Here is a 22,417-nt window from a genome sequence, read left to right as displayed (position 1 = left end):
CCCAGGAATCTGTCAAAGTATACTATGGCTCTTTTCTTTTGTTCAATGGCCTGCTGAGTTTATCCAGGGCCATCTGTGTTTCTGGAGCTTTGGACATACCCTGAAATTTCCCCTGTAGACATTCAACTGAAGACAAGGTCCTCCTCTCCTCCTGAACTTCTCAGTGGCTTATATTTCATTAGGAAGATATCGGGCCATGAGAGCCCTCCCTACTTGTATCTGACCTTTGACAGACCCAGTCTTATGCAATTCTACTATGGCAATCACAATTATTTAGTTTCTTGAAGTGAAATCTAAATTTACTATTAGAAAAACTATCAGTACATTAATTTATGTATAAGAGATAGTTTAGTGGCTACATTATCTATTGAAAGAGAATATCATACTAGTAAAATAGGGATTGGAGATAATATGTTAAACATTATAAGAATATTTCTCCATTTGTATAACATGTTTATATTTTTAATTAAAAACACCAAGGAAAACTCATAAATACTCATGGAATTATATTGAAAACTCTAATCCCACTATGGGATGAATGAATTATAAAGTATTAAACATTTTTAAGATGAATTAATTAAAATATAAATCTTAACAAATACAATCATAGTAATACTTCATTTTTCTATAAGACAAAGTAAAATAAGTAACTAAGAGCTTTGTGTATAAAATGACAATAGGATCCATTTGGTACATTATCTGCCTTGATAGCCTATGTATTATGCAGATGTTGCCTCTTTTTCATCTTACACTTGAAAATTGCAAATTTTGTCTTGTATAACATCTGAGGAACACAGCAATTTTAAATAAAGATAAAGCACTTTCTTTTTCTATTGGACTAGTTACTTTCTGCTCCCATTAATTTGATGACATTTATAATAAAATAGCATATATTTAGTTGATAGCGAATTCAAGAGATGATTTAACTTGTCACAACAAATCTGTACTTCTTGTGGAGCTGTATGGAGAACACTTTGCTTTGATTTATGACACCAGTGTAAAATTGTGGTACTGCTTTATTATAATAGATAGAAATACGAAGTGGAGTTATTGAATGTAGCTATAGAAGGGAACTTCGGGAGTATGCTAACTGAAAATTCATTAGTATATTTTTAACATTGGCTAATTTTGACTAGTTTCAATTCCCTTAAATATAAACAAGACATATTTGTTGTTGATGTATTTCTGAAAGAAATTTAAGTTTTAATGGTGAATATTAAGAAAGTATGATTATTTCATTCTTCAGTTTATGTGAAGTCACATTTGCCAAGACAGTCACAAACTAACATGTCTCTTCTAAGAAAGCCATTTTGGGGATACAGAAGGAAACTTCATTATCAGGTAGAGTTCACTCTGCTTATAAACTCACATGCAGACATTTATTATGTACTCTAATGTCATTCAAAATTATTTGCTAATGCCTTTATCAATTTATGTTAGACTAACTGTACATCAATTTATCATCAAATAATTTTATCACACAAGGGGAGGAATTGCCAGATACTCAATTACAACTCTGGATGTGATGATCACAAATGCATTTTCTTGCATTTGTGTATCATATTAGATATATTGAAAAGTCTCACTGAACTCTGAGAAATGGAGAAAGTCAGAGCACAAACAGCACTGTGTTTTCAATTAGTATTTTAATTATGCTTTGTGAAATCAGCAATATTCCTAAAAACAAATGAAGTAAACCACATCAGACTTATCCATTCCTATGGATAGTCATTTGTATGATAAACCCTTTTGGTATATGACTGCATTACCCAAACCCAATTGTCTCATGCTGTTAATGAAAGTCAGTAATAGGACACAGGCTGTGATGTTATTAACACAATTCAATAACAGAATATTAGAATGTCTACTAAATGTCACAGATGAATTCCAGAATTTTATATATTGCTAATAAAAGGTTGTAACATTGAGCAAATCTCCTGTTTTACACTTTTGCCAGTAAATACCACTAATACAAGTAAAGTTCTTATAAGATTTAATCCAACTTTTGCCTGAAATCACAGAATTCAATTCATCACACTAAATTGTATTTTTTTAATTCTAGAAGTAGCTAAGTAACTCATTAAAACACTAACTCCTTTAAGAATTTCACACTAATAACATATTGTTAATCTAAGGTTTAAATATTAAACCACAGAAATTTTTATTAAATTCTTTCAAAATATGTCAAGGCTCAGAGTAAAAATTTCATTTGTAAAATATTTTGATGAATAAAATTAACATAAATTGAAGTTTCATGCAAACCAGTAGGGCAACCTTGGCCTAACTTATATGCATGAGGTGCTGTTTTTGATACCCAGCCCCATTTAAATAATGTTGTGCTCAGCCTTAAATCAAAAGTAATTTATCTCTCACTCCAAGGCTTAAGGGTTGTTGCAAATGAAGGGCTGCAACGATTTTAAGAGCCAAAGGAGGTAGAGGACTTCCAGTAGAGTTTTATTTATTTATTTTTTAGACAAGGTAAATGTAGAAATGAATTCATACTGATTGTGGAAGCATGCACAGGATTTGTGCACACTTCCATCTGACATGACCCCATAGTGGAGGTAGGAATGTGGATAAGTATTACCACCACCAGCTAAGATGTTAAGATTTGATAGCTGTGGGAGAGATGGAGTAATCTTCATTTTGCTTATTTGTTTACTTTGTCATGTGGCACATCGGACCAGTTGCCTGGGCAACCCACACTGTAATCAGAGAGAAAAGAAGAAATACAGTGTAATCTCAAAGTTGTACTGGATGGGATAGGGAGATTTAGAGGTGGTATATAGAGGGATAGAGGAGGACAAGCATGTCCAACATACACCTGCAATTAACAAAGAACGAGCCAAACTATTTCTTTTTAATGTTGCCAGTTTATTACAATATTACTGACCACAACCCTCTCCTTAGCCGTTCCATGATGATCTAAACTGTAACTAAAGGAAGTATTTTTAACTATGCATTGTTACATGATAACCTATATGTTCACCTAGGGTAGCATCATAAGAAAAGTATTATTCTGCTTGATTTTTCCAGCTTCCATAAATTTCATGTTTAATTACTTTGTTTCTTCTTTCATAGCTTGATCTCACCTTCAGTGTGTACATTGAAAATGACATAGGGAATTTCAAATAGCTTTGGATACATCCATTGATCAGTACTTTCAATGGAAAGAGAAATTAAAAAGATTAACAATAAACCATGCAGACTTTCCAAGCAACAAAACTCACAATCTCAGTACACATTGGGCCCCAAAATACTAGCTGAAATTGAGGTCTATAGCAGTGTCCAGCATTAAAAAACATTAACAACATTGGCCTGAGACTTCCGGTCTGGGCCCGAGCATAGAGCAGGTCACAGGCGGCAGCTCCGTACCCAACACCAGAAAACCGAGTGAAAGAGAGACTCCCAGAAGCTTTCACTCAGGCAGCATCCCAGGTAAGGAAAAAGCAGCACTTGCCCCAAACAGGGAGCAACTGAGACCCACTGGGACCCAGGAATTCACTCCTGGCCTGGAGCAGGGACTCTATCTGGTCTGGGCCCGAGCACTCGCAGATCCCGGGAGGCAGCTCTGCACCCAGTCTCACAGAAACCAGAGGAAGCGGGGCTCTCAGGCGCTCTATCCCAAGCAGTATCTTAGGCTAGGAGGTGGCAATACTTGCCCCCAAACAGGGAGCAACCAGGACCCACTGGGACTTAGGAATTCACTCCTGGCAGGGGGCACGGGTTCCTTCCGGTCTGAGCCCGAGCAGATCCCAGGAGTCAGCTCTGCACCCAATCTCACAGAACCTTGAGGAAGCGGGGCTCTCAGGCTCTCTAACTCAAGCAGTATCTTAGGCTAGGAGGTGGCAATACTTGCCCCCAATCAGGGAGCAAACGGGACCCACTGGGACCCAGGAATCCACTCCTGAACCGGAGCCTGGACCCCTTCCGGTTTCCAACTGAGCACGGAGCACATCTTGGGCCTAAGCTCTAACCCCAGAAGCAAAACCCATCCCAAACAGTTCTGACACAACCTAGATAATAGGAAAGGCAGACCCCCATCAGAAACAGCACAGAAAGCACAAAGGTGATCCAGATGGCAAAAGGCAAGCGCAAGAACACAAGCACCAGCAACCCAAGATACTTGCCATCATCAGAACCTAGTTCTCTCACATTAGAAAGTCCTGAACTCCCCATATCACCAGGAAAACAAGAACCAGATCTAAAATCACTTCTAATGATGATGCTAGAGGACTATAAGAAGGAAATAAATAACACTATCAAAAAACTTGAGGAGAACACAGGAAAACAGGATGAAGCCCTTAAAGAAGCACAAAAATCCTTTAAAGAATTACAAGAAAACACAAACAAACAGATGAAGAAATTGAACAAAACCATCCAGGACATAAAAATGGAAGTAGAAACAATAAAGAAATCACAAAGGGAGGCTACCCTGGAGATAGAAAACCTAAGAAAGAAATCAGGAGTCAGATACAAGCATCACCAACAGAATACAAGAGATAGAAGAAAGAATCTCAGGTGCAGAAGATACCTTAGAAAATATTGACACAACTGTCAAAGAAAACACAAAATGCAAAAAGTTCTTAACACAAAATATCCAGGAAATCCAGGACACAATGAGAAGACCAAACCTAAGGATAATAGGTATAGATGAGAGTGAAGATTCCCAACTTAAAGGGCCAGTAAATATCTTCAACAAAATTATTGAGGAAAATTTCCCTAACCTAAGGAATTAGATGCCCATAATCACACAAGAAGGCTACAGAACACCAAACAGACTAGATCAAAAGAGAAATACCTCCCGTCACATACTAATCAAGACATAAAATGCACAAAACAAAGAAAGAATTTTAAAAGCAGAAAGGGAAAAAGTCCAAGTAACATGTAAAGGCAAATCTATCAGAATTACGCCTGACTTCTCACCAGATACTATAAAAGCCAGAAGATCCTGGACAAATATCATACAGACCCTAAGAGAACATAAATGCCAGCCCAAGCTACTTTACCCAGCAAAACTCTCAATTACCATAGATGGAGAAACTAAGATAGTCCATGACAAAACCGAATTTACACAATGTCTTCCCACAAGTCCGGGTCTACAAAGGATAATAGCAGGAAAGCTCCAATACAAGGAGGGCAATCATACCCTAGAAAGAGCAAGAAAATAATCCTTTTCCATCAAACCCAAAAGAAGATAACCACACAAACGATGTCTCCACTATTAGCAAAAATGACAGGAAGCAACAACACCCTCTCCTTAATATCTCTTAACATCAATGGACTCAATTCCCCAATAAAAAGGCATAGGCTAATGGACTGGATACACAAACAGGACCCAGCTTTTTGCTGCTTACAGGAAACCCACCTCAGTGACAAAGACAGACACTACCTTAGAGTAAAAGGTTGGAAAACAATTTTTCAAGCAAATGGCCCTAAGAAACAAGTGGGAGTAGCCATTTTAATATTGAATAAAATCGACTTTCAACTTAAAGCTATCAAAAAGGATAAGGAAGGACATTTCATACTTGTCAAAGGAAAAGTCAACCAACATGAACTCTGAATTCTGAATATCTATGCGCCAAATACAAGAGCATCGACTTTCATAAAAGAAACCTTACTAAAGCTCAAAACACACATTGCACCTCACACAATAATAGTGGGAGACTTCAACACCCCACTCTCAGCAATGGATAGATCATGGAAACAGAAGCTAAGCAGAGATACAGTGAAACTAACAGAAGTTATGAACCAAATGGACTTAACAGATATCTATAGAACATTTCACCCTAAAGCAAAAAATATGCCTTTTTCTTAGCACCTCATGGTACCTTCTCCAAAATAGACCATATAATTGGGGACAAGACAGGCCTCAACAGATATAAAAAAATGGAAATAATTCCCTGCATCCTATCAGATCACCATGATCTAAAGCTGGTCTTCAAAAATGACAAAGACAATGGAAAGCCCACATTCACATGGAAACTGAACAACACCCTACTCCTTGATAATCAGGTAAGGGAAGAAATAAAGAAAGAAATTAAAAACTTTTTAGAATTTAATGAAAATGATGACACATCATACCAAAATCTATGGGATACAATGAAAGCAGTGCTAAGAGGAAAATTCATAGCTCTAAGTGCCTACAAAAAGAAACTGGAGGGAGCATACACTAGCAACTTGACAATGAAAGACCTAGAACAAAAAGAAGCTAATACACCCAAAAGGAGTAGACAGCAGGAAATAATCGAACTCAGGGCTGAAATCAACCAAATAGAAACAAAAAGAACTATAGAAAAAATCAATAAAACCAGGAGCTGGTTCTTTGAGAAAATCAACAAGATAGATAAACCCTTAGCTAGACTAAACAGAGGGCAGAGAGACAGTATCCAAATTAATAAAATCAGAACTGAAAAGGGTGGCATAACAACAGAAACTGAGGAAATAAAAAAATCATCAGATCCTACTACAAAAGCCAATACTCAACAAAATTGGAAAATTTGGGTGAAATGGACAATTTTCTAGACAAATACCAGTTACCAATGTTGAATAAGGACCAGATAAACCATCTAAACTGTCCCATAACCCCAAAGAAATAGAAGCAGTCACTAAAAGTCGCCCTACAAAGAAAAGTCCGGGAACAGGTGGTTTTAGTGCAGAATTATATCAGACCTTCAAGGAAGACCTAATTCCAATTCTTTTCAAACTATTCCACAAAATAGAAACAGAAGGTACACTACCCAATTCATTCTATGAAGCCACAATTACCCTCATACCTAAACCACACAAAGACCCAACAAAGAAAGAGAACTTCAAGCCAATCTCCCTTATGAACATTGATGCAAAATTACTCAATAAAATTCTAGCGAACCGAATCCAAGAACACATCAAAACAATTATCCATCATGATCAAGTAGGCTTTATCCCTGGAATGCAGGGTTGGTTCAATATTCAGAAATCCATCAATGTAATCCATTATATAAACAAACTCAAAGAAAAAAACCACATGATCATCTCACTAGATGCTGAGAAAGCATTTGACAAAATTCAACACCCCTTCATGATAAAAGTCTTGGAAAGGTCAGGAATTCAATGTCCATACCTAAACATAGTAAAAGCAATATACAGCAAACCAGTAGCCAGCATCAAACTAAATGGAGAGAAACTTGAAGCAATTCCACTAAAATCAGGGACTAGGCAAGGCTGCCCACTCTCCCCCTACTTATTTAATATAGTATTGGAAGGCCTAGCCAGAGCAATTAGGCAACACAAGGAGGTCAAAGGGATACAAATTGGAAAGGAAGAAGTCAAAATCACACTATTTGCAGATGCTATGATAGTATATTTAAGTGATCCCAAAACTTCCACCAGAGAACTCCTAAACCTGATAAACAACTTTAGCAAAGTGGCTGGATATAAAATTAACTCAAGCAAATCAGTAGCCTTCCTCTACTCAAAAGATTAACTGGCTGAGAAAGAAATTATGGAAATGACACCCTTCACAATAGTCACAGATAATATAAAATACCTTAGTGTGAACCTAACCAAGCATGTAAAAGACCTGTATGACAAGAACTTCATGCCCCTGAAGAAAGAAATCGAAGCAGATCTCAGAAGATGGAAAGATCTCCCATGCTCATGGATTGGAAGGATTAATATAGTAAAAATGGCTATTTTGACAAAAGCCATCTACAGATTTAATGCAATCCCCATCAAAATTCTCATTCAATTCTTCACAGAGATAGAAAGAGCAATCTTAAAATTCATTTGGAATAACAAAAAACCCAGGATTGCAAAAACTACTCTCAGCAATAAAAGAACTTCTGGAGGAATCACCATCCCCGACTTCAAGCTGTACTACAAAGCAATAGTGATAAAAACTACATGGTATTGGAACAGAGACAGGCAGGAGGATCAATGGAATAAAATAGAAGACCCAGAAATGAACCCCCATACCTATGGTCACTGGATCTTTGACAAAAGAGGCTAAAACCGTCGAGTGGAAAAATGATATCATTTTCAACAAATGGTGCTGGTCCAACTGGTGGTCAGCATGTAGAAAAATGCAAATTGATCCATACTTATCTCCTTGTACAAAGCTCAATTCCAAGTGAATTAAGGACCTCCACCTAAAACCAGCCACACTGAAACTAATTGAAGAGAAACTGGGGAAAAGCCTGGAACACATAGGCACAGGAAAAAGTTCCTGAACAGAACACCAATGGCCTGTGCTCTAAAGCCAAGAATTGACAAATGGGACCTCATAAAGCTGCTAAGCTTCTATAAAGCAAAGGACACAGTCAATAGGACAGAGCTGCAACCAACAGATTGGGAAAAGATCTTCACCAACCCTACATCCGCTAATATCCAAGGTATACAAAGAACTGAAGAAATTAGACTCTAGACAATCAAAGAACCCTATTAAAAAATGGAGCACAGAGCTAAACAAAGAATTTTCAACTGAGGAAGCTCGAATGGTTGAGAAGCACCTAAAGAACTGTTCAGCATCCCTGGTCATCAGGGAAATGCAAATGAAAACAACACTGAGATTCTACCTCACACCAGTCAGAATGGCTAAGATAAAAAACATAGGTGACAGCACATGTTGGCAAGGATGTGGTGAAAGAGGAACACTCCTCCACTGTTGGTGGGATTGCAAACTGGTACAACCACTATGGAAGGCAGTCTGGCGGTATCTCAGAAAATTGAACATAGTGTTACCTGAGGACCCAGCTATACCACTCATTGGGCATATACCCAAAAGATGTTTCAACATACAACAGGGACACATGCTCCACCATGTTCATAGCAGCCTTATTTATAATAGTCAGAAGTGGGAAAGAACCCAGATGCCCTTCAACAGAAGAACTGATTCAGAAAATGTGGTACATTTATACAATGGAGTACTACTCAGTTATTAAAAACAATGAGTTCACGAAATTCCTAGACAAATGGATGGAGCTGGAAAATATCATCTTGAGTGAGGTGACCCAATCTCAAAAGAACACACATGGTATGCACTCACTGATAAGTGGATATTAGCCCAAAAGCTCACAATTTCTAAGAAACTATGTATAGACCACATAAAACTCACATAGAAGAAGGAAGACCAAAGTGTGGATGCTTTGGTCCTTTCTCGAAGGAGTATCAAAATTTCAACCAGAGCTCCCAAAGTCTAAACAGCTAGGCAGAGAGCACAAAGGGAGAGACTCATGCACCTGTATAGGGAATTGAGGGTGACTTTGTTAGACTTCAGTGAAAGTGGAGGGCCATGGTCCCTGAAAGTTTGGATCCCCTACTGTGTGGGAATTTGAGAGCAGGGAGATGGGACTGGGAGGATGTTTGGAGCACACCCTCACAAAAAATAGGAGGAAGGGGTATGGGATAAGCGGTTTTGGGGGAGAATGGGAGAGGAGATAACATTGAAAGGTAAATTCGTATAATATCCAATAAAAAAACCACACAGATAAAGGGTCTAAAAAAAAAGAGAGAGAGGGAGAGAGTTTACTTATTTTAAATTAATTTCAAAAGTTTCTAGGAGTTGCTAATTGGCTAAGATCCTATTTTAAGCTCTCCATCAAAGAATTTAAGTCTCTGTTCAATATTCTCAAGAGAGAGGTAAACCCTAATTTTCCTCAACAATTAATTGACAAAAGAGGTAATCTCACAAAAAGTAGAAGAAGCTATTACTAATCAATGTATTATATAGTCTGATTAGTTGTCACTGGTGCTATAACAGTCCTTTGACAAAAGATTATTAATATAGATTTATATATCCTTAAATAGGGTCTTCATGACTCTCTGAGTGTGGAAGGAGCGACTGTTGGTGCTTCTGCCCTGATTTTACAAGAACTCTGAAAAATTGGCTTTAAAAACAAAAGAGGGGAACCCCCCCCCTCAGAAGGAGTCCCCATGAAATACTCTCCATCATGCCTTGTTCACTTTTATCTCTCTAAAGCTGAAAGCTCATGGCAAATCTGCTACTGACTGCCTCTGTCACCACCAAGACCAACAAAACTTTGCCACAGATATGGGGAAGGACCCTCTTACCCTAAAAGGGAATAGCCCAGAACCAGTTCCTTATGGGGCCGAGGACTGATATGCCGGTCTGATACCACAGAAGGCACAGCTAACTGGCTACCAAAAAGATTAATGAAAAAAATAGATACCCCCAAAAAGCCAGGCCCATCCATAAATATGATGAATAACAACTTACATCCAGGGAAGAGAAATCTCCCTGAAAATCCCCTTCTTTTTCCTTTCCAGGTAAAAATGAATCACCTGTGATGTCTGCTGTTAGAAGTTCTAATCCAGATGCTGGCCTCCAAACTTATACTACTCAGACATTTGAAAGGCCACTGACAAGAACATCAAACAGCTAGAGATTGACATCACTAATCTGAAGAAATCCCTCGTTTCGTCTTCTGAAGAGACCTCCTAAACTCGCAAAGATCCTTATTGGACTTGATTTACTCTAGTACAATAGAAAAGACTGTATACAGCTCTTGACTGTGTACAACCCTCAAAGAAGAAGGTTGCCTTTACATAGACAAGACAAGGAGGGTTAAAGACAGCATGAAATAGGTAGTGAAGCCTAAGAAAAATCAGAGAGAGAAAGAGACAGATGAATGCTGGTACAAGAATTGATTTGCAGCCTCTCCAAGGTTGCCAACCCTATTTCCTTCCATCTTGGGACCATTATTTGGGTTCTTGTTGCTTTTTTCTGCTGGTCCCTGGCTCTCAAATAGGCGGACTAACTCTGTGATACAACAGATAAATAATTTGGTAGCAAAACCTACTCAGATACATTATCATAAATTAGCTATGGAGGACCACGAGACTCAAGATGAGGTTGTTACTTTATAAAGGGTGTTTCCAAAACCCATCTCCACCTAACCTAAAAAGGGGGGACTTCTGCCCCTAGACCAAGCAGAGAGGGGCCACCCAGAACCCCCTCTGACAGGTGATCTGAATTCTTGCTTAGGCTGCGAGGCTAAGCACTGCAAGGGAATATAAATAAAAGATAAAAATATCTATCTGGGTTCCCTGAGGGACAAGCCTGACTGCATAGGGGTTGATGTCAAAAGTATCCCCTCTCCAGGAAAAAGACATCGGGATGGGTATGGCCCTCATGCCTCACTGGACAACAACAGGGGGACTGGAGCCATTATAAGGTCCCCTTCAAATACTGGAGGTCAGGCCTCTATCCGGGCCTTTGCAAGTTTAGAATTGCCACAGCCCTTCTACACTTAGAGAAGGGAGGAGATGTCAGGGGCAGCCTTGCCTATACACTGAAGGCCTAAAATCAGTCATAGGCCTAAAATCAGGAATAAGCCTGTCATACATGTATACTAACACCAAGTCTTGCGTCTCTGTGGAAAAACATTGAAACAGATGGCTATAAGCTAGTGTCAATGGGCAGCTTTTGTGGAAATGTATAAGCCTGAGTTGTCATGGACCTTGTAAATTGGTAGCCTTGGCAGATAATACCAGCTTAGATGGGGAGAAGTGAGTCATAGGCAGAGTCATGGTGACTTGTCCCCTGAACCTTCACCCAGCCGATTCCCGGTTCTGAAGATATCTGTATTCCCCCTGATCACCCACACTCCAGTGTCATTCCCTTCCCCACGTCCTGCCTTTCTGTGTTTATACCCCTGTGTGAATTAATTTTGATCTGAGAAAAAATTTAAAAAAAATGAGAAACTAGAAAAAAAATAAATAATTATAAGAGGAAAATAAATAAATAAATAAATAAACAACATTGGCCACTTAACTGTAAAAAAAAAAAAGGTTTTTCCTGACTTTGTATAAGCAAAAATGTATGCAGAGCGCAAGCTGTTTTTAATAACTAAATTTAGTTTTTACACCTATATGAGAAATTAAGCTGTAAAATTATTGTTTAAACACAAGAGAATAAAACACAATTGTACACTGATAATGTAGAAGAACCCTTCTGTGATTCACAGATTATAATAATTTCAGTCCAGTATCTTATATATCAAATTATGTATTAAATTAATTACTAAAATATTAGTGTTGATTGCGAGTTGAATATAGGACAAAACTTAATGAAATTTGTTTGTTTGATTTCCGTTACAAGAGGACTACCTAAGAATAAGAATCTGCAAATTTATCAGTGAGTGCATACCATGTGTGCTCCTTTGTGACTGGTCACCTCACTAGGGATGATACTTTCCAGTTCCATCCATTTGCTTAAGAGTTTCTCTAATTCACTGTTTTTAGTAGCTGGCTATTGTTCCATTGTGTAAATGTACCACATTTTCTGTATCCATTCCTCTGTTGAAGGACATCTGGGTTCTTTCCAGTTTCTGGCTATTATAAATAAGGCTGCTATGTACATAGTGGAGCATATGTCCTTGTTATAATTTGGAGCATCTTCTGGGTATATGCCCAGGAGTGGTATAGCTGGGTCCTCAGGAAATGCTATGTCCTAATTTCTGAGGAACCACCAGACTGATTTCCAGACTGGTTGTACTAGCTTGCAATCCCACCAACAATGGAAGAGTCTTCCTCTTTCTCCACATCCACACCAGCATCTGCTATCACCTGAGGTTTTGATCTTAGCCATTCTGTCTGGTGTGAGGTGGAATCTCAGGGTTGTTTTAATTTATATTTCCCTGATGACTAAGGATATTGAACATTTCTTTAGATGCTTCTCGGCCATTCAAGTTTCCTCAGTTGAGAATTCTCTGTTTAGATCCATACTCCAATTTTAATAGGGTTATTTGGTTGTCTGGAATCTAATTTCTTGAGTTCTTTGTATATATTGGATATTAGCCCTCTATCTGATGTAGGATTGGTTCCCAATCTGTTGCTTGCCAGTTTTTCCTATTGACAGTTTCTTTTGCCTTACAGAAGCTTTGCAATTTTATGAGGGCCCATATGTCAATTCTTGATTTTAGAGCCATTGGTGTTCTGTTCAGGAACTTTTTCCCTGTGTCTAGGTGTTTGAGGGTCTTTCCCACCTTCTCTTCTATTAGTATCAGTATGTCTGGTTTTATGTGAAGGTCCTTTATCGACTTAGACTTGAGCTTTGTACAAGGACATAAGAATGGATCAATTTGGATTCTTCTACATGTTGTCCTCCTGTTGAACCAGCACCATTTGTTCAAAATGCTATCCTTTTTCCACTGGACAGTTTTAGCTCCTTTGTCAAAGATGTCTAGTGACCATAGGTATGGGGGTTTATTTCTGGGTCTTCAATTCTATTCCTTTGATCTTCCTGCCTAACTCTGTACCAACACCATGAGTTTTTATCACTATTGGGCTGTAGTACAGCTTGAGGTTAGGGATGGAAATTCCCTCAGAAGTTCTTTTACTGTTAAGAATAGTTTTTGCTACCCTGGGGTTTCCATTATTCCAAATAAATTTGCAAATTGCTCCTTCTACCTCTATGAAGAAGTGATTTGGAATTTTGATGGGGATTGCATTGAATCTGTAGATTGTTTTTGGAAAGATGAGCATTTTTACTATTTTAATCCTGCCAATCCATGAGCACAGGAGATCTTTCCATCTTCTGAGATCTTCTTTGATTTCTTCCTTCAGATACCTGAAGTTCTTGTCAATTGGATATTAGCCCAAAAGCTCACAATACCCAATATGCAACTCACATACCACATGAAGCTCAAGAAGAAGGAAGACTAAACTGTGAGTGCTTAAGGCCTTCTTATAAGGAGTAACAAACTACTCACAGGAGCAAGTACAGAGACAAGTGTGGAGCAGAGACTGGAGGAGGGACAGTCCAGAGACTGCCCCATCGGGGGATCCATCCCATGTGCAGTCACCAAATGTAGACACTGTTGTGGATGCCAGGAAGTGCATGCTGACAGGAGCCCAATATACCTGTCTCCTGGGAGGTTCTGTGAGAGCCTGACATATTCAGAGGCGGATGCTCACAGCTAATAATTGAATTGATCATGGGGACCCCAGTGGATGAGTTAGAGAAAAGACTGAAGGAGCTGACGAGGTTTGCGTCCCCTTGTGGAGAGCAACCAACCAGAGCTCCCAGGGTCTAAACCACCCACCTGTGTGCACATAAGGAGGGACAAATTGCTCCTGCTGTATATGTATGGGAGGATAGCATTGTTGGGCATAGGTAGTAGAGAAAGTCCTTAGTCCATTGAAGGCTGGATGCCCCAGTGTGGAGGAATTCGTGAATGAGGAGTTGGGAGTGGGCTGGTGGGTAGGTACACATCCTCATAGAAGCAGGAGGATGGGGGATAGGATAGGGATTCCTGGGTGGGGGGAAAATGGAGTAAGGGGATAACATCTGAAACGTAAATAAAATATCCAAGAAAAAAAAGAAAAAAGAATTTTAAAATTTAAATAAATATTTAGAAACAGAATATAATGAATTTATCAGAATTCAGTAACATTCATTTGCTTATTTATAAGAGAATGTTGTTACTTTTGGTATCCACAAACTTCTACCAAGTAATTGACTCATCATTTTGAGTACTATCCTTACCTTTCCTTGGATAAAATTTACGAAGACCTTGACTGTAAGCCCTTAAAAATTGTGTGGGACACTAGTCTTAGCTCTAATGAAAATTTTGACACAACTTATATGCAATAAGGTCGTGTCAAGATATCACAACTTTTACCCTTACAAAACATGACCCAATCAAGCCCATGAAGCAGGATTCAGAAGAAAAAGTACTTTACCATATCCAAGCATATGCCAATTTTTTCTCAGTACTGAAAATATTTATGGCTTTTGAGATCTTCATAATCACAAATATGGATAATCATCCAAAATGACAACGTTACTCATAACACGTACACATATTTTGAGATGATACTTATTCATACCATCACCTTCCTCTATTGACAGTGTTTTACTTATGAAAAATTCAATATATACTTTGTTGGGTCCTATCTAAGCAGCTGTGCTATCTTGTCCTCTCTTACAAAGTTCCATGTTTTTTATTCTCGTATATGACTAAATCTTCAATCCTATACTAAATTGTCTACTTTATATGCATAATGATAAGTCCTTAATCCAGCTGGAGGCCATTTATCCAGTATTGCATTTAATAATTAAATGGCTGTCAGCAAATATGTTTTACATTGGATTTAAAGAATCAACCCCTTTTTTTTTTCTTAATACATCATTTAGCAAAAATGATTTTTATCTTTTCCTTCCATTGCCTTAACATTAAAATTAGATTGCTGAGTGAGGAAAAGGTTATTTCTTAGCACAGTTTAATCCTCTTTTCTATTAATTAGCACAAGTGTTTACATTTTCTTATTAAAATTTGTCAGAATATTAGGCCCTGGTCTAGTGTAATAAATATATACAATAAAGTTTACCAATAAAATAATTGTACACCAGGAAAAGTATATAGCAATTCTATAAACTGTTGTTGAATGTGAGAGTCTGAATCAGGTCATGTGTATATACATATATATAATATTTAATCCATATATATGAACTAAAAGATCACATTCTGTTATTTATTTTAATACTATATGCTCACCATTGCATCTTACAATGAATTGAAAACTGTGTTTATTGTTCCCTTTGCTGCTGACCAAGAGTTTTGCAAATATTTTTAATTATGTAATATGTAGCAATATGTGCTGGACTCAAGACCTTGTAAGAAAGGAAATAGTGAAGAAAATGAGATATTTGTATACCATATTATAGTAAAGATACTTAAGTGACTGTATTTAATTATTAAGTTAATTACCAAAAAGAAAGAAAATCTTGAGAATTTTAAGATTCAAACACTTACATGAAAAAATAATTTCTTCAGTGAGTTAAATACTTCATTTAATAAAATATTGATTAATATTTGGACGAGTTGAAACTAGAGAAGATTTTTGGAAAGTAACAACTGTAAGTAGAAGGAGACATTTCCTTGGTATTGAGGAGGAGTCATGCATGATCTAAAGAACTCTATATTTTCATATTATGACATTAATTTATTAATGTTTATATAATACTATATAGCATGTTTTCTGGAGGATCTTTTGTTTGTATAGTTATTCAGTACCATAATTTTGGTAAGTTATTATTGATAGAAATAAAAATAATACAATAAATTGTAAAATTGAAAGGAGAATATTTTGCATAAGTTTTTAGCCTATGCCTTGAGTAGAATGTGAAAGCAACGAGTCTTCTATGATGTTTTCTTTACTTGTATTGTCTTCTAAAACAGAGGGCATAATAGGCATAATAATTCACAATGTCATATTTTCATCTATAAACTATGAATAGTGCTTCCAAGAAACAAAGGAAAGACACTATTTGAACTGATAAATTCAACAATGTATTTAGTATTCCTCATGTGTTTACTTTATGAGGTAGATTTTTAAATCCACAATTCATAAACAAAATATGCCATATTAACTTCTGATTTTTAAAACTACATTGAAGATAACCTTATTTTCTTGATTAGTGATGTTTACTGAATTTCAATGCAAAATTGATTCAAATTTCTTTCATCATATATAGACCTCTTACATGTAAAACACCTCTTAGCTTTCAGGTATAATTTATCCACTTGTAATTTATGAGTAGTTTTATGTATATGTTCTTGATCTAAATATTATGGTTAAATGTAATTAGAGTTGCTTTTACAGTCAGCGTTCCACAAAATAAGATATTTTGAGTAGGAAGCCTCAGCTGAAGAAGCGTTGTGATTGCCTTAATTGGTGTGGAAAGATTTACCTTCACTCTGGACAACACTTTCTGGTAAAATTGTAGAAAATTGACAGAATGAAAATCATCTGAAAAATCATACAGAGTTCTACTTCTCTAGGAGCTTCCTAAATAGTGCCTTAGCCACACACACACACACACACACACACACACACACACACACAGAGTCAAAATTGAGTTTATTTGATAATTGGACATTTTTTCCCAGACAGTAGTTAAAATAAGCTGCTACTGAGCTAAAGTATATGACAAAAACAACATGGAAGCTTCATAATAAATAATAATAAGTGGATAATTACAAGGAGACAATATCTCCTGGATACATCAGAGAAGCTTCCCTTAGGGGGAACTCATAGATGAACATCATTGACATGCCTATCCAAGCCTGTGTCACCCTGAGTCCCAGCAATAAAAGTAAAGTTGGGCACAATCAATAATAAGACACATTGCATATCCCACATGAGCTGTCTTTCCGAGTTCATTTAGTGTTACCCAGACATAGGAGCTTATGTGTGTCTCTGCTTGAGACTCAGATATATGTGGCTTCAGTCTACATTTTAAATAATAGCCTCCTGGGCTCTTATGCAGGGACTCCAACACCACAACATTGTGCCCAGCCTCAGCTGATCTCAAATACCCCATCAAGGAAACAGAGGTATCTACCAGAGTTGAGAGCACACCTTTATCAATAGGCTCTCTTAAACAATGCTACAACCCTGTCACACAAGGCTAAGTCTCAGCTTCACTTTCTAACCCTTTATGCCTTAAAACTAAAATTATATGAAAGTTTTGTTGTCAGATTTATATTTAGACTTTGGGTCTTCTGGACCAGAGATTTTGTGTGCTGACCTGAGAAAATACTTCCCAGAAGATCTCACTTCAATGATGCTGACCATTTATTAATTAACTGATTGCTTTATTCCTTCAGATCAGCATCTATTCTATTGTTTCACTGAAAAATATGCTTCAGATCCATAGATTCTTAATTAAAAATATCACTGCAATAGTCTTTAGAATTTTGGTTTTTCTCTGAAACTTCCTAAGCCTGTCCTCCTTTGTCTGAATTCCTCTTACCTTTCTTATTATCCAGGCTCCAGCTGACAACCCATTATGCTATTAGCACTCAAATTTCTATGCAGTACTACAATCTACATTTCTTCTTCAAAATAAAATGGTCCTGAGAACCACAGCAGCCTTCACTCTCTGGAACTAATGTAAGTTCTAGTTCGCTTACTGTTGTAGTGATAAAACCAAAAGAAGCTTGTAGAAGGAAGTACTTATTTCATCTTAAACATTTAGATAATAGTTATTTTCTATGAAACCCAAGGTTTCTCTCTGGAGGAACCAGGAGAGCAAGTCTATAAGAAGCATTCCTCCCTCCTCTCTGGTTTAGTTTCTGTGTCCAGGTTATTTTCTTTAGCTCCTCCCTTCAATGAAGAACTATTACCTGTACCTATAAGATGAAATGATCCTTTTCTACTGAGGTTGTTATTATTAAGTTCTTGATGAGCACCTCAGCAAGCAAACTAAGGCAAATGAGATGCCTTTCATTCATTAATAACACTGTTAAACATGTTTTCATTCACAGTATACTTATTTTATTCATGTGGACCTGGTGTTTGTACACACAGCCCAGGCCATGCTGTTCGTATCTCCTAGCCAAGAGTTCTGTGTCCCTGTAGTTCATCACATTTGAAATATTATACTAACACTGACTTTAAGTTCTGAGGAAATTACATAGTATATTTATCATAAAGTAAAGAGCCAATCTTTGAAGACATTTTTACATTTCCCAAAAAGCAATATTCAAGACAGAGTCATGTGAAGACAAATCTTCACATTCTTAATTCATACAGTTTCATTTTCTTAAGAGGATGTAAAAATTATGCTTTACAATCCATTTTTCACATGATCTTCTAACACATTTTTACTGGTGACTCTAGAGGTTTTTGAAAACTTCAAGGAGCTATGGACAAAAGATGTCTTGTTCTTTTTGTAACATAATTGAATCCATGTAATTTCATTAAACATAAAATAAGGAAGTATTTTAGTGTGTTTTTTTTTTGTCTCTGCTCTAATATCTTCTTCTTTTCAGTCACTAATCTATTGGGAAAGAATGGAAAATTCCAGTGATACACAGACACATGATTCAAGTCATCACATTTAATGGTAAAATAGTATTGTGTATGAATCTAGGTGTTCTAATGAAGGGTTATTTTCTGTAAGCACAGAAAACCTCAGAGTAGTTGCTTTATAGATTTTTGGGAAAAAAACAAATCAGTGCCTATCATGGGTGGGAACAGTTTCACTTCTGTAAAATGCTCACTTTAAGGTAAGAGTTATATCCTTAAAAAAATTATGACACACTGATAATAGATGTATATTAAAATGTTATAGATGAGAATTAAATAAAATAGAAATATTCTACATGTATTTGTCAGGTTACATTTTTCTTTCTGACTTTGTGTACCTATGTCTGTTTTGAATTTTTTACAATCCTAAGCTCAGAATGAATGGCATGTAACTTATCACATCAAAACTCTCTGAGACTACTCTCTTGATTGCCTTGATAGCTTACATCTTTTATCTTTATACACTGATTTAGTGATTTGTAGAAACTCTACTTACATCTGTGATTTTTTTTTGCCTTGTGTGTCCTATTGGCTACTCCATTGAAGTGTCTAAATGTTCTTCAGTCCCTTGCTATCCATTTTATTATTTTTAATATTCATGAATACCATCAGCTGCTTATGGGTAATAAATTGTACTACTTTCCATCATACCCAGTTTGATTACCAACTGCCTTGTTCTTCCAACTAATGTTCACACTCATTAATTCAAGGAACCCATTCTTAGAAAACATTAATAATATAAGCACAGGTATATAACCATCTTCATCTTATAGCATTAATAAAGACATGACTTCCGAGTCCTTCTATTTTCTAGGATAAGTTTTAAAGTAGTGAATATGCTCAAGCATTGCAGTTTCTTTGAACTTTAAAAACCTGTTTCATCATTACAAAGCCAAGCATTATCAGGTATCTCCAAGTTTTTTTGATAATTGTCTTTTGACAAATTCTGTATACCACCAATTAATCTCTAAGCACCTTTTAAAAAACTGTGTAAGCTCCATATTAAATATAGTTTCAGCTTTATCTAGTTTTATGCCCCTTTCACCATTGCTCCATACCTTTATTTCTCTTTCCCACAAATATATCCCAGACTTCTGCCTGAATGTGTTCTCATGCTCCTTATGTTCTTCAGTGGCATATTCTACCTCCTCTTTAGCCACACTTTCATTTATTTATTTATTTATTTATTTATTTATTGGTTTCTTAAGATAATTTGGTTTATTTTTCTTGTAATGTGTCTCAAATTACTTTACAAACTGGCAACTTCCTGTTTAATTGGTTCTTTGTTTTTAATTGGATATTTTATTTACATTTCAGATGTTACCCCCTTACACAATCTCCCCCACTCTTCGCCCAGGAACCAGGTATCCCATCTCCCCTCCTCCTGCTCCTGTGAGGATGTGTCCCCACCCACCTCCCCACTCACACCTCCCACCCTCAAATTCTCCCACACTTTGTATCCAGCCTCTCACTGCTACTGACTATTTGGCTTTGAGTTGGGCTATAGATTTGGAAGCAAAGAATGATGAGGTTCACCAGGTGATGAAGGTTTGAAAACACTGCAGGGCTTGGGGACAATTGTGTATCATCTGTTAAGGGTGGAATGCTGTTTTCTCAGGTAAAATAAACTCATCAAAATCCTCAGTGTCCATTTCAAGTCTCAGAATGTTCCTATTTCCAGTTAATGAATGGGTTCGGTGGGGCTTTCCCTTTAAATAGAAGAGCTGAATATTAAACTTTGAGCCTTGATCAGAAAACTTTGTCTTTGCTTCATGCTTCTCTCACCTCTCTCTATCCCATTTTCATTTCCAGTTACCCTTTCAAGTGAACCCAATTCGTCCGTGGCCGCAGGCAACTACATTTTCCCCGAAATATTAGATGTCATCAGTGAACATTGGTGTTTCCTTAGTTTTCCACAAATTCTCAAATGTTTCAGCCACTGACTCACAAAATTCCTTACTCCTTGTAAGAAGTGATTATGATAGTATCAAGCACAAGAGTATGAGAGCAAAAGGAAGAACATTGTTGCAAAAATCCTCAATAAAATCTCACAAACTGAATCTAAGAAGACATCAAAAACGTTATCAAACATGATGAATTAGGCTTCATCTCAGGGATGCAGAGGTGGTTCAAAATATGAAACTCCATCAATGTTATTCATCATATAAACAAATTAAAAGAAAAAATCTACATGACCATTCCATTATGTTGGGCTCCATTTTGGCCCTGGTTCGGGTCTTGAGGACAAACCTGAGCTTGGCTCGAGTTTCTGTGGCCTTGTGGGAGAGCCTATGCCTGGCTCAAGTTTTGAGACCTATCTCAATCACTTCCGTATTGGGGTGACTCAGCAAGACCTGTTTGGCCCTGCTTCTGCCCTGCCATTGCAGATGTAAAGCTTTGCCATTGACTCTGTCAGTCACTCCATACCCTCCATCACCCTTCCTTCGCTTCCATCTCACCCCATCAAAAATCCCTCTCCCTATGCTCCAAGTTTATATAAGCGAGAGGCTGAGGCAATGAAGTTGAGTTCTTGTTTTGATAAGACTCCCAGCTCGGGCTTGGTGTGCTTTTGTTGGGCCATGGACACTGGCCATCCTGCTCAGCCCCAGAGAGGCCTGAACCTGTCTGCAAGGAGCCCATACCGTTAGAAGCTGAAAACATATTTGACAAAATCCAACACACTTCATGTTAAATATCTTAGGGAGATTAGGGATAGGGGGCACATACCTAAACATAATAAAGGCATACATACTCAAAGAAATCAGTAGCCCTCCTTTATACAAATAATAAATTGGCTGAAAAGAAATCAGGGAAATAACACCATTTGAAATAGTCGCTTGTAAAATATCTTGGTGTAACTCTTAACCAAACAAGTAAAACACTCGTATGACAAGAAATTCAAGTTTCTGAAGAAAGAAATTGAGGAATGCATCAGAAGATAGAAAGATCTACCATACAGCAAGCCAATAGCCAACATCAAATTAAATGAGGAGAAACTTAAATTAATTCCACTAACATCAGGAACAAGCCAAGACTGTCCACTCCATAACTCCTCAATATAATGTGTGACGTTCTACTGAGAGAAATTTGACAACTAAAAGAGATCAGGGGGATAGAAATTGGAAATGAAAGTTAAAGTAAAAGTAGTATCACTATTCCAGATGATATAATAGTATACATAGTATCACAAACTCTACCACAGAACTCCTACAGCTGATAAACAACCTCAGCAAAGCAGTTAGATACAAAATTAACCCAAAGATATGAGTAGACCTCCTTTATACAAACGACAAAATGGCTGAAAAGGTAATCAGGGAAAAAATACCCTACATAGTAGCCACTCATAACATAAAACATCTTGGTGTAACTCTAACCAAGTAAGTGAAATACCTGTTTAACAAGAAATTCATCTTCCTTAAGAAAGAAATTTAGAAAGATAACAGAAAATGTAAAGATCTTTGATGGATCACTAAGGTATTCATAGTAAAAATGGCCATTTTATCAAAAGCAATTACAGATTCAACGCAATTACCATCAAATCTCCACTAAAGTTCTTTACAGACCTTAAAAGAACAGTTCTCAACTTCACATGAAAACA

This window comes from Grammomys surdaster, unplaced genomic scaffold, assembly GCF_004785775.1.
Source record: "Grammomys surdaster isolate TR1022 unplaced genomic scaffold, NIH_TR_1.0 126076, whole genome shotgun sequence".
NCBI lineage: Eukaryota > Metazoa > Chordata > Mammalia > Rodentia > Muridae > Grammomys > Grammomys surdaster.
This window is presented reverse-complemented; position numbering follows the sequence as displayed.